The following is an 8660-nucleotide window of genomic DNA, read 5'->3' as shown; positions in this document are numbered from 1 at the left end:
CACAGAACCCTAAAACAGGAGGTGTGGCCATCTTCAGGGCTGGAGAGGGGACGCAGAGGGGTCAGTCAGGGAGAAGAAATAAGGAAAATATGCTCGAAAGCCTTCAGGTGGTTCCTGCGGGAGGAATGGGCGAGCAGGCCTGGACTGGCTGTTCGAACAGGTTCGCTGGGCCCCTGGGGTATAGGGACTGGCCCCCGCTGTCTGACACCTGGCCACCAGCTGATTAGAACAGGTGGAGAGCAGCTGGAGGGGTGGGAGTTCTACACAGGTGATCGGCTTCGTGGACTTCGGATTGGTTGGTCTGCTATGAAATGCGCGCTTACAGAGCAGCTGTCGCTATGTCTAAGATCTGGCTAGTCCTGGCAAGAACGTTCTCTTACCAGATGCCAGAGCATCAAGAATACGGAAAATAAAAGAACAGACAGCGAATGCGCCCAGCAGGGCTACGCTCTGCTGGACTGAGGGAACGATCGCTGGTCTCTGTGATGCCGCCGCCTCTGACAGCTTCGCAGTTCCAGCGAGGAGGAGGTGGGAAGACACAACTCGACTGACAACTGCTGAATCAGTGTCCAGCAGCAAATCAGAAATGACATGAGCTCCTTCCAAACAAAATCACTTAATGCAAAAACCTGGTTGTTGAGATGAAGAAGCTGTCTCGGGAAGGCGGGCCGAGGGGAGACAGCGAGTCACCGAGTCACCGTGGACCGCCGCGCCGCGTGAGGCCACTGCGGGCCTAGCGCCGGAGGAACCGCAGCGTTGGAGGCGACGGGCTGGGAAGCCGGGGTGTCGGGCAGGAGCAGACACGGGACGCGGGCCCGCGGCGGGCGCCGGGTGGGAAAGGAAGGGCCTGTGGGTGCCGCCCACGGACCCCAAGTACCGAAAAGCCAGGGGACAAGGGAGCGTGGAAGAGTCTCCTGAGGTGCAGAACAGGCCGGGGACCGTCGGCACATGGTCCGGGAGCAAACGGAGCGTGTCCCGCGGCTCAGAGGGGCCGGGCTCGAAATGACGGGGAAAGGGGCGAGCCACGCGGGGGTCGTGGGAGCGCGTTTCCCAGGCGGCGACATCCGGGCCAGCTGGCGGCTCTGCTCAGGTCCGCTGGGTGAGAGCGGAGCCAGGAGGGGGACACGGGTAGAGCTCCGGGGCACGGGGGTCACGGGGTAGGGGGGCGCCAGGACCAGGGGATCCAGCCTCAGCCTCAGCCGCGCGGACCCTCTCGCAGCCTGGCTGTCCCCGCTGCGGTCAGCCTCCATCTCCCCTCTGTGACCACTAACGACTGACGGCCCCTGGAAGCCCTCGGCTCCGCTGGGCCTCGCTTCGGCGTGCTCTTGCGGCTGCTCTGCGGGTGGGGGACCGTGATGGCGGGGAGCGCGGCCAGCTCGCGCCCTTTCCCGGCCTCGGGTGAGCCGTGTTCCAGGCCCAGCGTGAGCAGAACCACCTCAAGCAGCTGTTTCCCTTTCGGTTCCCAAGTTGGTCGTTTCCTTCTCGGACTCTGGACAGAAAGGATCTACGAGCTGTCTCGGGAAGGTTGAAAGGCGACCTCTGCTTCACGCCCACTTGCGCGTCTGTTTTCCATAGCAACGCTCTACGAATCTCAACACTGCCACCCAGATGCGCGGATCTGATCATGCTGGTGGGTCACTCACTCCCCGCAGGCATGGGGTCTGCTCAAGACGTGTTTGCTGATTGACTAGTAGTTTTCGTTAGCGCTTTGATGGCGCCTTCACAGTGTGACCGAGTGGGGCTCAGCTGTTTACAGAAATTAGAACGTCCACTTATAGAAAAAGCAAGAGGGCCGCATGCAGTTTGCCTCCCGAAACCGAGTGGCCGTTCTACTGAGACCGCGAGTCTGCAAACTACGAGGGACGGGCGCAGAGCGCTCCCCGTTTTATTCCATTAGAACTAATGACTTTCGTGAAGCGAGGAAAACATACTGGGAAACGGTCCTGACAGAGCCGAGCTAACGTGGGGTTACGCGTAAAAGTAAAAGAAAAAATACGTGTATAGACAACAGTTATGTCTCCACGAACACCTAAAGTTTTTCACTTGTATTTTCTGAGAAACAAAATACAATCTCTTCTGAAAGGAACTGGCACATTCTTTTTGACTTAATTAGCAGAGTTTAAATCTAAATGTCTTCTTAGCATGGTACGGTAGGTCAAACAGCAAAATAAGATTGGGATGAAGGTCAGGGTTGCTGACAGAACCAACGGAGTTATTTACAAAGAAAGTAGGTGTCAGGAAACTTGAAAATGAAAATTCAGTGCTTGTGCTATACTGAAAACCAGCATAAGCTGTCCGAACGATCCCTCTTTGGCTAAATCAGATGTGAAGACCAGAAAAGAGAATGATACCAGATTCACTTCTGTCCTCATTGGTCCGCTCGGTCCCTCATCTCATTCGAACTTTCATTTCCCGCGCTTTCCTTTTCATCTCAGCAAACTTCTGCTGACTTAGCTACCTACTGTAGAAAGGAGGTTGAGTCATGGGAAACATTCACTCATTTTCCATTCATACATTCATTTGGTTCATGCTTTTGCAGATAATCGCTGAAGGCTTTCTATGCATCAGGCACCACGTGCTGGGAAAACAATGGCGAGAAAAACATGTACAGCTCCGCCCCTGGGTTTTATTCCCCTGTGCGGGAGAGACGGTGAGTTAATTACATAACTAAAATACAGACTAGACTACATGGTGGTAAGTTTTATGGACAGAAATGAGGCAGAAGGAGAGAGAGGTGAGACAAATTTCGCCTCCTTAGCGAGGATCAGGAGGCATTCTCTGGGAAGATGACATTCGAGTGAAGGCCCGAGAGAGGTGACAGGATGAGACATGTGCACATTTCAGGCAAGAGTGGTTAAGGCAAAGGGAACAGCAAACACAGAGGATTTTGCCTGGGATATTTGAACGGCAAAGGAGGCGCCGTGGATCGAAGCGAGCAGAGAAGAGCAGATGCCAAGGGCTGAAGTTGGGGTGACAAACCCTGAGAACCTCTGGAGGTCATTGCACGAAGCCTGCCTTTCGCTCTGAGTGAGAGGTGAAGCGATGGTGGGTTGGAGCGCAGGATTTCTTTGGCTGCCATGTTGAGAAAAGGCTGAAGAGGTCGAAGGTTTCCGCTGGGAGACACGTCTGGGTGCTGCTCTGACCCTCCAGGTAGATGGTGGTTGGGGTCCCCTGGCAGCAGCCGAGGAGGCGCGGAGCACAGCGCAGAGCGGTGAGGGGACGTGGCCGTGGCCCAGCGGTGCGCTGGGGTCGGCGACTTCGGGGCCTTCGGCCTGCCCGGGAGGAGAGATGGGGTTTCATCGCTGACACGGGAAAGATAGAGCTGGCAGGTCTGGAATCGGGGGGGACTCGGGACCCGCTGTAGGACGGGCCAAGACTCAGGAGGCTGTCGCATATGCCAGTGGAAGGTCAAATAGGCAGAGACACGTGAGGCCGGCGGCCGCGGAGGGGGCTGCGCCGCAGATGTAATGTGGAGCTTGTCCGTACACAAATGTTTTTTAAAGCCACAGGCCCGGACGAGATGGTAAAAAGAATGACAGTAAACAGAATATAAATGCTCCGAGGGTTGGTCCTGGGGACTGACCTGACAGCACAGCCATGCGCTGCGTCACTCCATCGGGGACAACCGCCTCGGCCAGCCAGTAAGGGGAGCAGGGGCGGGCGCGGCCCCGGGAAGCGGAGAGAGCGTGGAGAGCTCCGGCCAGATGAAGGACGGGTTGCAGAGAAGGACAGTCATCGGAGTCAGCGCCGCCCGCCGAGAGTCCTAAAGGATGAGAACTGAGAAGTCACCACCGGCCTGACCACGCGGAGTAAGAAGGCTGCGGGGAGGAATCCACAGTCCCGCAGACGCAACGGGCCAAGATTCATAGCGCGGCCTCAGGCGAACCGCCCGGGAGGTCCGAGGGCTGCAGTTCTGACGGAGGGTGATGCGAAAATGCGATTTAACCACGTAAGTGTTGATATGAAGAACTGTTAAGAGCTAAGGCAAATATTCGAACATATTATGCAGTAAGGTACCAAGAATAACTGATTTCTGTTCGGTGCAAGAGCTTTATTTTATTGGACTTTAGTCTGAAAGATGTTTCTTTTGTGTTGCCACTAGGGCCGACCACGAATCCCTTACTGATACTGTTTTGGGTGCTGCTGGGCGCAGTACAGACAGAGACAAACGTTGTCTTGGAAGCCACTGGCTCTAGGCATATAACAGAAGAAACATCGGAGAGTTTCGCATTTTATAGACCCACGAAGCCGTCAGGAGTCCATCTGTCAACTAGACACCAGGCTGCCGGAAACAATGTGAATGCAGTCGATAAAAGATGTGTTTTAGGGTCTGGACTCTAGGCGGGCAGAGATATAAAGTTCTGTGAAATCAGTTTATCAACCCAAACACTAAAGAGAGTTTATTCTGTCACTATTCACAAGGGAAAAGAAAAAACTTAGGACGTAACGTAGAATATAAACAGGAATTTAACAGAATCCATAAAAAAAAAAACAAGACAGAGACATTTTACTTAGCTCCCCGCCCCGGCTGTTTCACCAGCTTCTCAGTGAAGTGATTTCAGAAATTTCTATTAGAACTGCAGTGTATGCTAACGAATTGTAATCCATAGTACAGATGAATGGCAGGGGCTGAGAATGAGGAAGATCTCGGAATTTGGACTTTTTTGGTTAAAATTCCAGCATTCCATTTCACTACCTTTGAGACTTTTGGAAAGCTAATTTAACTCTTTAAGTCTCAGTTTATCTATTTTTATAATGCAGATGATAAAAATGTGTAAGTAAGATAATGTCTAGAATATAGTTGCACAGTGAAATTTAGCTACTCCCACAATATAATTCTTTAATATAATATAATTCTAATATAATTCTTTGGTAAACTCTCTATTACCATTCACTTCTAGCATTGGATTGGTCATTCCCAACTAATATAAAGTCTAGAGTAAAGAATGCTTGAAATTTAGTTGTTCGTTGATTGGACTTCCACTGGTGTTTGACATTAATATTTTGGCACTCGCTATCGATTGAGTGAATAAGACATACCCAACAAATATTGTTTCTTGTTTTTTTGTTGTTTTGGTTGTGCTCTGGTGTCAATGGCATTTGAGTTGTGCCTTGAAGAAAATTTAGATGTTTTCCAGCTAAGGGATAATGTCTGCTCTAGAGAGAAGGCCTAGATATTCAGGCATGGTGGCATGAGAAGCGTTCTTCGTGGGTAGTGATGCAGTGTGGTTTGTGGGCGGGATACAGGCACATGAGAAGTAGAAAGTAAGACTCTACACCAAAATAGCACCTTTTATAATATGCTGAAGAACTTGGACATTGAATTTAAACAATTAACAGATTTATTGGGAGTATAATTAACATACAATAAACTGCACATATTTAGAGTGTGCAATTGCTACTTTTGACAGATGTAGGCACTGATAGACCATCGCTGCAATAAAGATAGTAAACATCCATCATTACCAGAAATTTCCTAAAGCCCACTTTGTAGTTCTTCCATCCTGCAATGCCCATGTTCCCTTCCAGACAAGTATCGGTTTGCTTAGGTCACTATAGATGTATTTGCAATATTTAGAATATTATATAAATAGAATCACAAAGTTGTTTTTTTAAAATCTAGTTTCTTTTGCTCAATATAATCAGGTTGAGATTCATCCATGTTGTTGAATATATCCATAGTTCATTCTTATTATTGCTCAGTAGTATTTCATTTTATGCATATACAACAATTTGTTTACTGATTCAACTATGGATGGATTTCTGGATCATTTCCAGTTTTAAGCTGTTACAAAGTCATCGTGAACTTCATGTGCAAGGGTATCATTGTGTGCTCCCATTCCTCTTGGGCAAATACCCAGGAGAGGTATGGCTAGGTCACAGGGCAAGTGTTTACTTCCCATGTGATTGCACCGCTTAGTGTTCCGACCAGCAGCTCCCGCCGTCCTACATCCTCGTCGTTATTTGGGGTGGTTCGTTATTTAACTTGAGCCATTCACATATATATTTTGTGGTCTCTCAGCCCGGTTTTAATTTGCATTTCTCCAATGACTATCGCCGTTGAACAAATTTTCATGTGTTTATTTTTCTTCCTCATATCTTCTATGGTAAAGTTTGTTCAAATCTTTTGCCCATTACTTTAACTGCATTTTGTTTTATTATTGTTGACTTTTGAGAGTCTGTGATATATTCTGGATATCAGATATGATTTATTTCTAATTTATTATACTGTGATCAGTGAACACATTTCGTATGGCTTCGAAGTGTTTAGATTTATTGGCACTTTTGCGGAACATTTTCTGAAAGATTCCATGTGTTCTTGAAAAGCTCTTCTACGTTGCTGTGTGCAGGGGTCAAGTTGGTTGATAATGTTTGTCAATGCTTCTGTGTCTGCACTGATTTACTATTTGCTCTCTCAGTTATTGAGAAAGGATTACTGATGTCTCAAACTATAACTTTTCTTTCTATTTCTTCTTTCAGATCTATCAGTTTTTGTTTCGTGAATTTCGAAGCTCTATTATTAGGTCTACAATCATATAGGGTTCTTATGTTCTGTCGATGTATTGACCTTTTTATCTTTTGAAATGACCTTCTTTATCCCTAGTCATATTCTATGTTCTGAGAGATACTTTGTCTGATATGACCAAAGCCATTTAGTTTACTTTGGATTAGTGTTAATATGCTATATCTTTTTCCATCTTTTACTTTTAACTCTTTGTTTCTTTTTATTTAAAGTTGTCTATTCAATTCCCAGTCAGAGAACCAAAGAGAGAAAAGAAGGAGGAAAAAAGAATTGGTTACTATCACTAGCACTTAGTTGGGTCGTGGTTTTTGAATCCAGTCTGAAAGTCTCTGTCTTTTAAACAGAGTGTGTAGACCCTTTACATTTCATGTGAGTATGACATGGTCGAGCTGAAATACACCATCCTGTTATCTGTTTCTTGTTTTGTACTATGTGTTCTTTGTTCAATTTCTCTATTTTTCTGTCGTCTTTTAAATTCACTGAGTATTTTTTATGGTTCCACTTGATAAGACCTCTTGGTCTTTGAGCTACAGCTCTTTGTGGTTTATATTAGTGGTTGCTTTAGGATTTACGGCGTTTGACTTACTGCTGTCTACAGTAAAGGGACATCGTGCCACCTCTCTAGTACAAGAACCTTACAAAGGTATATATTCTATTCCTCCCTCTCTGTCCTTTGTGCTATTTTATTTTAATTTTTTATTTTTTTGGTTATCCGTTTTACTTCTGACAACTGTGACAAATTCCACAGTATGTTGTCCTTATCTTCGCTTAGAAAATAAAACGTTACCATTTAAAGATACAGAATTAGTAAGAAAAAATTAATGTTTATTCATGCAGTTACCATTTCCAGTATTCTCCATTTCTTGGTGCAGACCCGCATTCCCTCTCTCCTAAAGGGCCGCCGTCAGTATGTGCTACAGTGCATCTGCTGATGAGATTTTCTTTCAGTTTCTCATAGTCTGGAAGTCTTTATTTTGCTTTTGCTTCTGGATTTGAAGTTTTGTTCAAGCTAGAGTACTAGGCTGGTGGAAATTATTTTCTTTTAGTGCTTTAAGAGTTGGCTTCACTGACTTCTGCCTTGCCTTGTTTCCAGCAAGAAGTCCGTCATCGACGTCTTTGTTCCTTTGTATGTAATTCGATTGATTTTAAGATTTTCTCTTCATCACTGCTTTTAAGCAGTTTTCTTAAGCAACCATAGTTTCCCCGTGTGTGTGCTATGAGGTTGCTGAGATTCTTGGAAGTAGTCATAATTTTTAGCTGCTCAAGAAGGAGTTACAGATTTCTTTAAATCATTTCCCCACTCTCTCCCTTCCTCTGGGGATATAATTAAATATATATGAAGCCACTGATGAACTTAGAAATTATTACAGTTTATAAAATATTTATTTGAAATCTGTATTTTAGAATGTTGACAAGTTTGGTAGCGTTTTTGATCCTGACCAGTTGAGGGGAGAAATTGATGACTGAGGAGACCAACCGAGAAACATGAAAGAGCAGAGATGAACACACTACGGTCCTACATTTAAGCAGCAGGGAAAAGTAGAAAGAACCGTTGGGATGATATTTACGAGGTAAAATGTAATGTTTGGAAATATGTACGAGATTAATGAGGGATGGCGAGAAATCTAGAACATGCATTTGCCTCTAGTTTGGACATTTGAGGGCTCCTTATTCAAGAAAGCAAAATACAGAAGAACGCTATCAATAGACTGGAGGGTGTAAGAGAGATGGTGAATCTAGGTGTTTATTTGAGTGTCATGCAGTATATACAGGTTGAAATGCATATGAACCAGTTGATGTGCTTGGCTGGGAAGTTTGGTTTGGGAGACAGCGGCAGAGAGGAAATTATTCATTTTTTGAGAACTTATAATCACACCGTTAGAGCAATTATAACAGAGTGCACGTGAGACAGAGAATGGAAGCATATTTACACGTGAGAGGGAGCTGGAAGCAGGGCAGCCAGTGAACGAGGCATAGAAGACTCACTGAGTTAGGAGAAAATCGTGTAATTGAAACCCCAAAAGGTACATTTTCAAGGAAAAGGGAGATGGGTCATAAAGAAAACGGTGATGTTGGCAGCCACCCGCTGTTAATCTTATAAACACCTGGTTGGAACTGGAGTCCACTTACAGTAGCT

This window comes from Pteropus vampyrus, unplaced genomic scaffold, assembly GCF_000151845.1.
Source record: "Pteropus vampyrus isolate Shadow unplaced genomic scaffold, Pvam_2.0 Scaffold451, whole genome shotgun sequence".
Lineage (NCBI taxonomy): Eukaryota > Metazoa > Chordata > Mammalia > Chiroptera > Pteropodidae > Pteropus > Pteropus vampyrus.
The sequence above is the reverse complement of the archived record's forward strand: the minus strand, read 5'-3'. Positions refer to the sequence as shown.